This window comes from Sorex araneus, chromosome 5, assembly GCF_027595985.1.
Source record: "Sorex araneus isolate mSorAra2 chromosome 5, mSorAra2.pri, whole genome shotgun sequence".
Taxonomy (NCBI): Eukaryota; Metazoa; Chordata; class Mammalia; order Eulipotyphla; family Soricidae; genus Sorex; species Sorex araneus.
The window spans coordinates 78,314,252-78,328,634 of record NC_073306.1 but is presented as its reverse complement, the minus strand read 5'-3'; the positions used below and the strand labels follow the sequence as shown (position 1 = coordinate 78,328,634).

General features: G+C 38.4%; 1 protein-coding gene across 3 annotated transcripts in view; it reads right to left on the bottom strand.

Annotated features, from left to right (window-relative positions):
* The window catches only part of LRRC8B (leucine rich repeat containing 8 VRAC subunit B), a 70,486-nt gene that overhangs the window by 16,038 nt on the left and 40,065 nt on the right, over positions 1-14,383 (bottom strand). For 2 of the 3 annotated variants that reach the window (XM_004603298.2, XM_055138536.1), the window contains exons 2-3: positions 7,730-7,780; positions 7,314-7,387 (exon numbers count right to left, since the gene is read on the bottom strand). The gene's annotated coding sequence lies outside the window, so the exon portion shown is untranslated. Of the gene's footprint in view, positions 1-7,083; positions 7,163-7,313; positions 7,388-7,729; positions 7,781-14,383 lie in introns of all 3 variants that reach the window. The other variant, XM_055138537.1, reaches the window with a different exon arrangement.

Genomic DNA, 14,383 nt, shown 5'->3' with positions numbered 1-14,383 from the left:
TCAAAGTGACATATCTCTCAAAATAGAAAGACTCAGTGCACTTTTTTTTTCTGCAGGCATGGGAGCACTTCCAAGAGATACTTAGGAGGCCCCGAGAGATTCCTTCTGGAGATTCTCAGCCAACCTGGCTGGTGGTTGGTGGTTCAATGCTTAGCCTGAGGATGTGGTACTTTCAGGTCCTGCAGTAGGTGTGTGTATGTGTGTGTGGTGGGGGGAGGGTAAAGGGGGTTATGGGAGTAGGGGGGAAAAGAGAAGGTGTCACTGGAGTCACACAGGTGGCAGGGCTGGGGGGGTCTCCTAGTCACACCCTGTAGTGCTCAAGGAGACTATGTGATACTAGGGATTAGACCGGGGCCAGTCACATGCAAGGCATATTGTCCTAGCCCCTGCACTCTCTTCTCCAGTCCCAATACTCATGCTCTTAAATTTTAGCCTATTGACTTTGTCTAGAAATAGTGACAAGTTATTAACTTTTTGAGACATCTAATACTAGAGGCCTTTACACTAGAATGTCTTAAAAATCTCTTAGGTTAATAGTAGCATGCTTATGAATGTCAGTTATTTGTAATACTTTAAATTACATACAGCTAGATAAGTTTGAAATGTGTGAATATTCTCAAGCATATAAAAATTTTTAATTGAATGTAAAATTATATTTTAGGCTCTTTGTAATATCTGAAACATTGCTAGAACTTATGTTTTCTACAAAGATAAATTTTGTTGTTGTTAATTAGGTCATTGGAATCCAACACAAAGTACTGACTAAATATTATAATATGTATTACATATGTATATATGTACATATGTATTATATATATATAAAAATCCTGTAACTTTGTCATTTTCAAAGATCAAGGTCAATTAAGTCCCAAGTCAGACATGTCTGAAATTTACTTTGAATTTACCGATTCAAGTATCAAGCCTAATTTATAATTACTATGCAATATCAAATTATTTGCAGATAGAATTAGTGGGTATAACAACCTAGCTGTCTATCAGATGTTGAGATAGTATGAATTTCTTATCCACAATTTATTTCTGAGGCTTACAATATGGGATACAACTGCATTTATATGCAGCAAGTATACCAAGACATTTGATGTGTAAAACATTTTATTTATTTTTTGCTTTTTGGGTCACATCTGGCAATGCACAGGGGCTACTCCTGGCTCTGCATTTATGAATTACTCTTGGTAGTGCTCAGGGAACCATATGGGATGCTGGTAATTAAACCTGGGTCGGCCGCGTGCAAGGCAAATGCCCTACCTGCTGTACTATCACTACAGCCCCAATATTTTATATATTCTTCTATAGGGTCAAAAAATGTGGTTGTTGGGGCCGGAGCAATAGCACAGCAGGTAGGGCATTTGCCTTGCACACGGCCAACCCGGGTTCAATCCCCGGCATCCCATATGGTCCCCCAAGCACTGCCAGGAGTAATTCCTGAGTGCAAAGCCAGTAGTAACCCTTGAGCATCGCTGGGTGTGACCCAAAAAGCAAAAAAAAAAATGTGGGTGTATGACGAGTATGTTTGGTGACCAAGAATTGCCTCCCCAGGGGCTGGAGAGATAGCACAGCGGGTAGGGCGTTTGCCTTGCACGCGGCCGACCCGGGTTCAAATCCCAGCATCCCATATGGTCCCCTGAGCACGGCCAGGGGTGATTCCTGAGTGCATAGCCAGGAGTAACCCCTGTGCATCGCCAGGTGTGACCCAAAAAGCAAAAAAAAAAAAAAAAAAAAAAAAAAAAAAAGAATTGCCTCCCCAGGCCAGTCAGAGCTGACAGGAGAACGAAGGAACTAAGGAATGGGGTAACGGAGGAACAGGGGCCACAGGTTGGTTGGAAGTCAGGGACTGTTTATTTTTTCTTTTCTCCTCCTTCCTCTTACAGAGTAGTTATATAGAAACTGTGATGGGTGGGGGTACAGAGAAATGGGCTTGAACATGATCATAACAATAGACAGATGTAAAGCCCTTCCTTCAGGGAAAGTTTTTCTAGGAGATTAACTCAAGGACAAAATCTCATCTCACTCTAGATTACTAGGAGATCTGCTCAAGGGTGGGATTCCATCTAAAGGGTGTATTGCTTTCTCCTTTCCTTAGCTAGTAATTAATTTAAACAATCATATTAAATTTATTTCTTATGAATATTTCTAGTCATTTTATATGTCACTGTCACTGTCACTGTCATCCCGTTGCTCATCGATTTGTTTGAGGGGGGAACCAGTAACATCTCTCATTGAGAGACTTATAGTTACTGTTTTTGGCATATCCAATATGCCATGGGAACATAGTAAAAAATATATTACGCTTAAAGGGTAGCTCATCCTGGGTACATCTTGCTATATATCCTAGACTACAGTCCTCAGGCCAGGTTAGTCTTTTCTAACCCCAGCAGTTATTTCTTTTTGGGTCATGACAGAGTTTTGTTTCAGGACTGTACTCCTAACATTATTCTTATCTTGTCCCTTTTCAATGCCAGGGTTGCTTACAGTTTGCCCTGGGTTTATCCTTGTCCCTCGACAGGACCCTCTTTTTGGGGGTGTTAGGAAGTAAGGGCAACTGAGGCTTAAGTCAAGTAAATATGATGGATGCCCAGGAGTAAATATTATTCAGAGTCAATTAACTCCCATTTTACAAAAGCATAGGATCAACTGTCTTTCTGTGTCTATACAAAAAGGACATTGCTAAACCATGCAAAGGACATAGACGAAAGAGAAAAAGCAGTATAGGATTATTAGTGTCTGATGGAATTGGGTGTGCCTTGAGAGTTCTGTTGCTGGGAGTAACTCAATAAAGCTAAGCTCGCTGAGGGAGGAGCAAGGACAAACCAATGTTATCCAACATTCTTCCACTATGTTGTATCTGTAATGTACCATTATATAATTGTATAGCATTGTATAATTCTAGAATTTGGATCAGCCTTCAAGATACTTCTTGTACAACAGTTTCCTTTAAATATTGAAAATGAATTTCTAACTAAAAGGAATATTTCTAGGTAGGAAGAGTGTCATTATCCTCCAACTATAATTTCATTTTTAAATAACCAGTATGAAAAATTGGGAACTACTATAATCTGCAAATGAACCCCACCTAAGATTCATCATATTTATTCTAGTTGACAATTATTTTAAAGCAACTTTTCCTGTTTACTTTTTAATTGTCTTCTTCTTTTATTCTGCCCTTAAAAAAATAATAAACTTTCCTTTTTGTTTACTAATTCAGATTTCCTTTGATGACTTACTTGTCAATGAGAGCAAATAAAAATATCTTCTATTAACAATTTAATATCATAGGGCTAGAGTGATAGACAGTGGGTAAGGAATTTGCTTTGCATGCAGCTGACCCAGTTTCATTCCCCAGCATCTCATATGGTTCCCTGGTACCTCCAGGAGTAATTCCTGAGTGCAGAGTCCCCTGAGTATCACTGGGTATGACCCAAAATGACAAAAAATTTAATATCTGACAAATATATTTACATTAATTTGCTTCACAATTACAACATACCATTGAAATATTTTTTTTATATTTACAAATATAGAAAACAAGGCAAACGCAAAGGAGTTTCCTTGTCTGAGGTAACAATACCAACAAGAAATGCTTAACATTGGAGCCTAGGTGTGCAGACTCAATTCTCAGGCTTTGTTGACAACAAAACACACTCTCATTCAGTTAATAAACTACATAGCACTGTAGCACTGTCGTCCCATTGTTCATCGATTTGCTCGAGCAGGTACCAGTAACGTCTCCATTGTGAGACTTGTTACTGTTTTTGGCATATTGAGTATGCCACGGGTAGCTTGCCAGGCTCTGTTGTGCAGCGAGATACTCTTGGTAGCTTGCCGGGCTCTTTGAGAGGGACAAAGGAATTGAACCCAGGTTGGCTGCTTGCAAGGCAAATGCTGTGCTATGTACCTCAAAATCTAATGTTCAGTAATTAACTTTCTCCCCCAAGTCAACTGGCTGAATGTTTTTGTTCCCTGAAAATATATGCTGAAATGAAATCTCCCCCCCTCCCTACACACACAATCTAATATTTTGGAGGTGAAATCTTTGGGAAGTAATTAGGTAATGAAGATAAAGCTCTCATGATTGGTATTTAGTTCATTAAATAAAAGGACCCTGGAGAACTCTCTTGTTCTTTTCCTATGTGAGGACATAGATGACTGCCAATGAACTAGAAATGAAGATAGTATCAGACACTGTATGTGCCTTAGTCCTGAATTTCCCAGCCTCCAGAACTATGAAAAGAAATGCTTATTAAATCATCTACTCTACTCCATTTTTTATTGCTACCTGAATGGACTAAGACAATAACTCACCCATAATGACACTGTAACTAGGTCCTGTAATTTTTTGAAAAACAAAGATAAGAATACACACTTTTCTGAAATATCTCCAGTTACATGTTGTGTCCTTCACTTTCTCATTTAAACATTTTTGGAGTAGACACTTTGCAATGAACTATATATATAACATCTGGATTTAATAAATGACGTATGAAAGTCTCAAGTGTTCTTATATGCTAACTTGATGTTAATTTTTCTAATGGAGGCATTTAACTGAAATTAGTACATAGCAGTTCTTTGTCATTGCACAATTTAATATTATATTGTGTGTCTAGGAAATTTTTCCCAGACTTCTCTCTCTTTTTTTGACAAACAATGAAGAGTCAATCAAAATTAGATTTCTATTTCTAATATACAAATGAACTAAATCAGTTCAAAGAAAAAATGTTAAGAATAAAGGATTTTACGGTCCTAATCTCATTCCTTTAGCTTTTAAACTTCATTAAAAATCATAAAAACTTTTCAAAGCACATGAATTCATTTGACAATTTCACCCCAAAGGTTCTAAGATTGAAACAACATTTAAGTTACGCATCTTTTCTTCCCACTAGTCCTAACTTTACTTTGAAAGTATTTCCAAAATAAGCAGTGAAAAAAATAAACAAATGATGATCAGATGGTATTTAGATCATTATATGCTGAGAGCTGGATGCTACTTCAAAGGTTTTTGTCTCTGACCCTAGGCAGGGATATAGCAAAACAATTCAGAAAAGGGTTTCCTGTACTACTCCCACTGAAAATGTGATTAAAAATTACTTTATATTCCTTCAAAAGTCTAGTATTACTTCTCATCAAGTAGTTTCATTGGGAAAACACATATATAACTAAAGTTTAAATCCCCCACTTAGAGTTTGCTCTCTGGGAAACAATTCAGCGGATACCTCCTGCTAATTTGCTTTTTATCATTTTTTTCCTATCCCTTTCCCTTCTCTTTTGTTGAGATAATCAGGAATTGTGCACACAGTTATTGTGATTGCCACCACTTGTTCTGGTGCTTGCATACGTTCTCTGAGGTTAAATGCTTTAATATCATGATTTTCTAAGATAATGAGACAGGCTTTTCATCCAATATAGTTTGGGCTGTAATATGGGGTTGGTTGGAAGGTTCAAAATGCTTCAATCACGGAACTGGTAGTTGGGCTGGCTGCTGGCCTGAAGCTCAGCTTAAACGAATAACCTGGGACTCTGCCATTCTTCTACACGGTTGTTTAAGCTTCCTCACAGCCAGGTGGCTTAGCTCCAAGGAGGGACTTTGTAAGCACACAAAAGCAGAACTTACAAATTTCTCTAAGGCCAGGCCTTGAAAATTCAACTGGGTTTGTCCAAAGAGAGGGAAAATAAGGTAGGACTCCTCTCTTGATGGGGAGAATTTGTAGCCATCATTAATCCCCAAGGGAAGTCATCAGCATATAAGAGGGCCAGAGAGATGAATAATTCTGAGAAATAACTAAGTGGAGAACAGAAACTCTTCTTTGGATAGTATACCAAATGAAGAAGAATTATCAAAGAGAGTAAAGGTGGAGATAAAAGCAGAAATGAGGACAAAAAACAGAAGTGAAGTGTTTCTATACCATAGAAATCAGAATTTCAAAGAACTCTGATGCCATACAAATTAGAGAAAGTACAGGGAACATAAATGTGTGACTCCCATTCTACAAAACTTCAGTGTAGTAGTGGGTCTATGAAACAATCATAAATCATATTCTAAATATTAGGAAAATCACCTAATCATCTTTAAGCCCCAAGAAAAAGCCATCAAATATGAGTATAATGAAAATCAAGAGAACAACTCTAGAAATTCTAATTAAACTTGAGTTTTTCTGAATATAAAAGAACATTTCTTCACTTATCCTTGGTTTTAATAGTTATGGGATATATTATGTATTTTAATTTGGAGGGTAATTATCTTCTTAGGAAAACACTTCAATTCTTTGGTGCTTTTAGAAAGCTGCCAAATTATTTGGAACACATTTAAAATGAATCAGTTGAAGCCATAAAGCCACATGTGGCAACCTGATTCTTAGAATATGAAAACAGAAAGCAATATCAAATTGGAAAAAAATAATGATGGAAAAGCTTAGATTCCAGAAATAATAAAATATTTCTGTATTTTTAGAAAAGCCTACCTCAAAGCTTTCTTCACCATCTACATTGTTTATTATACATGTTTTCCTGACCCCACTACCATCATCCTACTTTTCAGAGTCACAGTTTAGTAGAACATGAAGCAAAATGCCAAATTTCAGGATTTAAGAAGAATTGCCAGGTTGACAGCATTGATTTTGGACACCTAATGTATCAATAACAAGCTTTTTTGACCAGAAAATGTACAGAAGGCAGGAAATTAATCTTGCATACAGTCAACTTGAGTTTAAACTCCACATACTATCTCTCAAACCCTACCAGGAGAGATTCCCCAAGCACAGAGCCAGGAGTGAGCTCTGAACATTGCTGGGTGTGGCCCCAAAACTGACACTGGTTCTATACTTGCACCACATGTGGTTGCTCAGCACTGCCAGGAGTGATCCCTGACCACAGAGCCAGGGTAAGCCCTGAACACTGCTACATGTAGCACCCCAACCAATAAATGAGTAAATAAACAAAATTAAAATTCATAATCAGCTCAATGAATCAACAGGAAATTACGATGTAAGTTTGAGAATATATATATATACATATTTATATATAATAAAAAGGTAGTCAGAATACAGTAGGGGACAGACCCACTGTTCTCACCTCTGCTTTCTGGTGACTGTATGTTCAGAGCTGGTTGATACACTTTAAGACATATGCCAGTCACAACACTAGAGTTTTGCTGTCAAATTAAGCATTCAAAATTAATCATTTGTGATGTCAAAGCCAAAAGTTTTATCTCAGAGTCAATTTAAAATGAATATGCCACAATTATAAATGATGAACGATGACTGCAGGAAGCAACAGAGTAAATAGTTTTATTTCTGACTTACCTATTCTATGGGAGCATGGCCATCTTTTACTTATGGAAACATGACAAACTGACTCTATGCATTAAAAATTCCACCTTAAAAAAATCAGAAAAACAGATCATGGAGCCCAAACATCAAAGATTTTTAGCATATTCCTTTTTGAATATTAAAAATGACAATTAGCAAACACATGCAGAGATATTTCCTACACACAAAAGCAACAAAGAACAGAAAGGTGACATTTTATCAAAATGTAAATGAATTTCATTTTCTGTTTATTCACAGGTATAAAAATGTAAAAAGAATTTTCAAAGAACTTCTGAAAGAATAGTAATCTCTTTTCACATGCTGAGTATTTGGTATTTATTTGCCCCAAGCTATCAACATGACAGCAATTATCTTTACCATATGTTCACAATTCAGAATGTTAATCTTACCCTGTGATGCTGTTTAACTGAAGCTGCAATCCGTTTCTATTTGACAAATTCCTAAAAGAGAAGTCATAAACATATTGTTAAATTTTATACATCATGGAACTGCCAAAGTTTACCCACTAATGTGGTTATAAAATGTCCAACATACAAAAGGTAAAATGTTTTGTCAAAGAGATGACCTTCTGAATGGTACATAAAAGGTGTCATCTAGTACCCAGGGAGAGAAACAGATCACTGTCACCAGGCACATGTTTAATATCATCATTACAAGTGATTTACAAGGTATAAATTTTGAGGCATGAACAATGCTGATCTTTCGGGGGTGAGGAGGGGTGTTGGTGCAGATGTAGGGTATTCTAAGCAATGCATGGATCGGAAGGGCCACATCTCTAAGAAACTTAGCCCAGTTCTGTGTATCTGGTGACTAGAGCTTCAGCCAGGTACCACCACACAATGATACTAGGGGAGGGCATGGTGTTCAGAGATCAAACTTGGGTGCATATGGCATACACTACAATCTTTTGAGCTCTCCCCAAGCCCAAACATCAATCTGTTTTAAGTCACACCCAGCAATGTTCAAGGGTTTCCTTGCGCTTTTGGGGAAATCTTTCTGGACCCCAAATGTTAACTTCCTAATGAAAAATGAAACAGGCACTGAGGAATCACCCATTTTATACATTCACAAGATAGAAAAAAATCACTGAAATGTTTCTTACAGAAAATAAATATGGGAGAAAAAGAATTTGGGATAGTTTTCTCCTTCCACATGTTTCTTTCATCCTTATTTTCTTTGTCTGACCTGCTAGTTATTTTTGGCAGGGGAATTGGGGCCACAACTGGTGGTTCTCAGGGCTGACTCCTGGGGATGCTCAGGGGACCATATGTGGCACAAGGAATTGAACTCAGGTCAGCTGCAAGCAAGGTAAGTGCCTTTCCTGCTATGCTACCTCTTTGGCCCTGACCTGTTCTGTTTGAAATAATTACATTATTGTAAAAGTTAATGACTCTGTGGTTGCTTTTTTGGCCACATTATTTATCAAAGGCTGTTATAATGTTTCTTTAAATATTTTGATGGAAATATAATAGTTCACACATTAATATTACATTTTACAAAATAATTTCCCTATTTAATCTTAGATTTCCTTTTTTTATTTTGTTTTTATTTTGTTTGGGAGCCACTCTGGTGGCAGTTCAGGGCTTACTTCTGGCTTTGTGTTTAGGGATCACTTCTGATGGTACCTGGGGGACCATATGTGATGCCAGGGATGGAACCTCATGCAAGTGAAACAAGCACCTTACCCCTGTAGTATCTTCTGGCCCAAATTCCAGACTTTCTGTTTTAATTATAGAGCTATAAGTACCTCTGTACTCTCTTTATTTGATTTCCTTCCTTCAACAGACTTCCAAAAGTGAGAGGAATGGGTCAAAAATAGCCTGTTTTAAACCTTTGCATATGTAACACAAATTACTTCCTAAGAAGGTTAGGCTTTCTTTCCTACAAAAATATATTAGCAGCCTGGAAGAGAGCACTGTACAATGTCCTGACCCTGCACCAGGCTGTCTTCACTGGGGCACCTCAGAGGGGGGCTTGTTGAGTTTCCCTCCCTACCCCAAGCAGAACCTCAGAAGCCAAAAACCTCCAGACTCCAACCACTGCCATGCCCAAGGCCACTCTCCACACGCTCAGACAAGCTTCACCCAAGAAGGGACAAACCTCACCCAAGACGAGACTATCCTCACCAAGAGTGAAACGGCAGGAAAACCCATGTATGTGGAAATCTGTGACTGAGATCTCCAAGTCCACTTGGATCAGGACTGGGCCTCCTCCCCCCAGGTCCCCAGTTTTCCAGTAGCTTGGCAGTCACACCCACAAACTGCCCCTGGCGCCATGTAATCTCATCAATGGCCAAGGCCCAGAAACTATAAACTAAAACCCCTGGAAGAGAATGACACAGAATTTCCTGGACATTATGTTGTATCCATAACAGGCAATACAAAACAAATCATCTACCATTGCCTTTTCAGCAGGTTTGAGTGGTGGTGAGACTGGTGTCGAAATATCGAATGTAACCAAAATAGAGAGAGTATGGGGAAAATTGTCTGTGACACAGCAGGGGAACGGTTGGAACGGGGATGCATGGAGGCGAATACTGAGGATTTTGGTGGTGGAAGAGGTGTACTGGTGAAGGGACGGGTGTATGATTGTATGACTGAAGCTCAAACATGAAAGCTTTGTAACTATCTCACAGTAGACCAAAAAAAGGGGGAAATAATAATAAAATAATAAAATAAAATTAACATTCAAAATAGAATTAAAAAAAAGTAATGTGGAGTTCATGCCTGATTCAATCAGCTTAATCAATGATTAAATAAATAGCAGTGCTATTCCATCATAAAAAAATACATATTAGCAGCATCTCCCCCAATGCAAAAGTCATCATTAAAATCTTTTATTGGGGCTGGAGAGAGAGCACAGTGGGATGAGTGCATGCTTTGCATGCAGAAAGCCTGGTTTGAGCCTGGCACTGCTATGAACAGTGCCTGAACACAGAGCAAGGAGTAAATTCTTAGCACCAACCAGCATGTCCACACTAAAAAAAAAGTAAGTTCCATGTATGAAAATTTATTTTATTGTTGCTTTATTCTGCATTTATTTGAGTTGGGCTACATATTTTTCAATGTGCATCACTAACCAGTTTCTATTTTACATTTACCAAAACCAAAGGAATATTTTGCTGAGAAGATAAAAATTCAGTACTTAACTAAAGCTGTTTCATAATGATAACTTTTCATGTCAGAGTGAAGCCATTATTATCACGTGAAATTATAACCATAAAATCTAGTTTATCTAAGCTGAAACCGAATCCTTCAAACTAATTTGAGAAATAACAAGTTTTCACCTTTCTCCTCTGTTCCACCCCCAATCCAGCAGCAAACTAATGTATGAATTGCAAGGATAACATTTAAAAACACCAAAATGGCCAGGTTTCTTGCAAAGAATAAATAGTCCTTATTAGGCAGGATAAAATCAGGACTCAGATTGTCACTATAATTCTGACAGACCCAGATACTGAGCCCGGAGGCTGGTGTCTGTGGGATCCAGGCTTGCTATGCTAATGAGTGTTATAAAACTGGCATTACCTATCCCCTCAAAAAACATCCCTCTCTTTAGTGTTTGGGCACAAGATGTGCATTTTTCCTTTAAAAAAAATCCGTTCTGAGATAACTGAAACAATGTATTTGGAAGATTTGGAAATAAAAAAAAACAATCCTAAAGATGTCCATTTCTCAAGCGCTGCTTTCAGAAGGATGCCAATGAGGTAGTAAGAGGGAACATTAAGTAACCATGGATTAAAAATACAACAGGGAGCAATCAATTTTCTGGCAGAAAAATACTTTGGCCTGCTGAGACATCTAAGGGCTCTCTCTTCTGGTTACTAGAGATGGTGGAGTTCAACAAAAAACAAGTTCCCTTACAGATAAACAAGGAATCACCATTTAAATACCTGGAATATGACAATAATTTTCTACTTGGGTGAACTTGTTTTTTAGTAATAAAAATCTTAGTTTTTAAGACTAAAAAGTCAAGTACCTTTCCAGAGTCACTTAGTTTCATTTTGTAGGTTAGATATAACAAAAATCACCATATTTAATTATTTAAAAAATTTTAATGAAACACCATGAAATAGAATTATAGACTTACACATTTTCATGATTACATTTCAGTCACACATATAATGGTTGAGTACCCATCCCTCCACTAGTGCCCATTCTCCACCACCAATGTTCCCAGTATCTTTCCCTCTACCCCTATCCCATTCCCTTCCCTTCCCTTCCCCTTCCTCTGCCTCTGTGGCAGGCACATTCCCTTTTACTCTCTCTCTCTCCCTCTCTCCTTTTAGATAAAAATCACCATAGTAGTTACTTATTCCTTCCTACCTTGTGCAAATTCCTATTTAATAATCACACGTTTAAGTCCTGCAGCTATGAAAAATTAAAGTCTATTTCACCAACTTGTTAAGTTCAAAGCATGAATTCCAGGTATACTTAAAAGAGATATTTCCTCTTTACCAGCTTTTCACACCTTGGAATCAGTTCCATAAATGACCTTCATGAGCCATCCTAACCTCACAGGCTGGATTGACAGTTCTTCCATCTGTGTTCCTTGAATGCGTTACTACCAGTTTTCTGATTCTGTGCCAGAGTATATATTCCTTGAGGCTGGAGCAGTACTTTATTTACCTAACCCTTTTAGAACCTATCTCACTGTGTCTTTCAGGGCAAGATTAAGAGTCAGGGTATCTTGATAACTCCCAAGTACTTATTCACCACGGGTGTTTAAGCAAAATCTTTGGAAACTAAACAAAATTAAGTAAAAATGGCATTTATCAGAATTTTTCTCAGAGAGAGTATAGAATATGGTTGGAAGACAAGCAGGCAGCTCTTTTTCTTCTGGTCAGTAAACATTCTGGGAATTGGCAGACAGGGAAACTTCCAAGGATCTTTGGCTACTCTCTTCCTTCTGGAGAATTCAGAACTTGGCTTCTCTTCTTTAAAATGTCATAAACAAATATTGGAACAATATCCATGTGAACTGGCACCAAATCATTAGCCTAACCAGAAGAGTAAACCATTAGCCTACCTCAAGTATTCCTATGTCTCAGTCTTGCCTGGTCCCCTACCACAAAGATACAGTGGCAACTATTGGAGGAATAATTGCAGATCATACTTTGCCACCCAGATAGCAATCACAGATATTGGGGGAAAAAAGGCTCTCTGAAGACTATGTGAATACTGAGGTATGTACACACACACACACACACACACACACACACACACACACACACACACACACACACACACACCATGGTCAGGCGGAAGGAAAGAGGGCATGGCAAAGGAATGCAGACAGAACTTCAGGCATTTCCATCAGTCCATGACAGGTACAGATATTCGGAAGCACAGGTTAAGACTTCACCCTTCAACCCTTCTTCACTGCTGGTGGGAATGCCGACTGGTTCAGCCCTTCTGGAAAACAATTTGGACGACTCTCAAAAAATTAGATATTGAATTCCCATTTGACCCAGCAATACCACTGCTGGGAATATATCCCAGAGAGGCAAAAAAGTACAATCGAAACAACATCTGCACATGTATGTTCATCGCAGCACTGTTTACAATAGCCAGAATCTGGAAAAAACCCGAATGCCCCAGAACGGATGACTGGTTGAGGAAACTTTGGTACATCTATACAATGGAATACTATGCAGCTGTTAGAAAAAAGGAGGTCAAGAATTTTGTAGTTAAGTGGATGGGCATGAAAAGTTTCATGCTGAGTGAAATGAGTCAGAAAGAGAGAGACAGACATAGAAAGATTGCACTCATCTATGGTATATAGAATAACAGAGTGGGAGACTAACACCCAAGAACTGTAGAAATAAGTACCAGGAGGTTGACTCCATGGCTTCGAGGCTGGCCTCACGTTCCGGGGAAAGGTCAACTCAGAGAAGCGATCACCAACTACATTGTAGTAGAAGGCCATGTGGGGGAAGGGAGTTGCGGGCTGAATGAGGGCTAGAGACTGAGCACAGTGGCCACTCAACACCTTTATTGCAAACCACAACAGCTAATTAGAGAGAGAAAACAGAAGGGAATGCCTTGCCACAGTGGCAGGGTGGGGTGGGGGGGAGATGGGATTGGGGAGGGTGGGAGGGACACTGGGTTTACGGGTGGTGGAGAATGGGCACTGGTGAAGGGATGGGTTCCCAAACTTTGTATGAGGGAAGTATAAGCACAAAAGTGTATAAATCTGTAACTGTACCCTCACGGTGATTCTCTAATTAAAAATAAATAAATTAAAAAAAAAAAGACTTCACCCTTCAGGAAGAAAGAGGAAAAATTCCTCCTTGCCAACTTATCCACCAAGAATGTCATCTCACAAATTTGAACGGCAAGTTGCTGTCAAATTCAGCAAGACTGGCTGCATCATAATGACAGTGAGTCATTCTGAATCAAGGATGGATCACTGGATAAATGCCATAGCATTCCTAAATGACCAAATATCTTATCCAATTATGATTTCATAATAACTGTATAATGCGAGGATGATGCTGCAATCAGTGAAAGTATCACATTATCACCATAAAAGAATAATGTATAATGGTGATGCTCTGTGATGACTTGCTCTTTCACCTTTCCAATGTCCCTGGGCTCTGGGAAAGCCAGGCAGTCTCTGTCTCCCCAGTCCTGCCATTTAATTAGTGCTCCATAGCGATTGAAACATGTAGCCTTGTGAATTATGATGAAACTGACAATACTGCGTATTAGGAAGTGATTTCACTTTATAAAACCTATACTTTTGATGGTGATCACTGTAAACAGTGCCATCATTCAGCATCTGCTATGCCATCTTAACCTGATGACAAAAATCAAATTGTCATGCTATGCAGATTCATGCTCGGTTTAGGTAGAAATGATTATTGACCATAAAATACAAAGGCTTAATGTCCAAGTATTAAATAACCATAAAACACAAAAGATATTTAATGTTGCTTCTCTGAACGTCTCTCCAAGTAAGAAGCAGCCTGCTTCCTCAACATTCAAGGATCACTGACAGTTCTATTGCACTTTTGTCATACAGCATCAAAATTAGTTGGT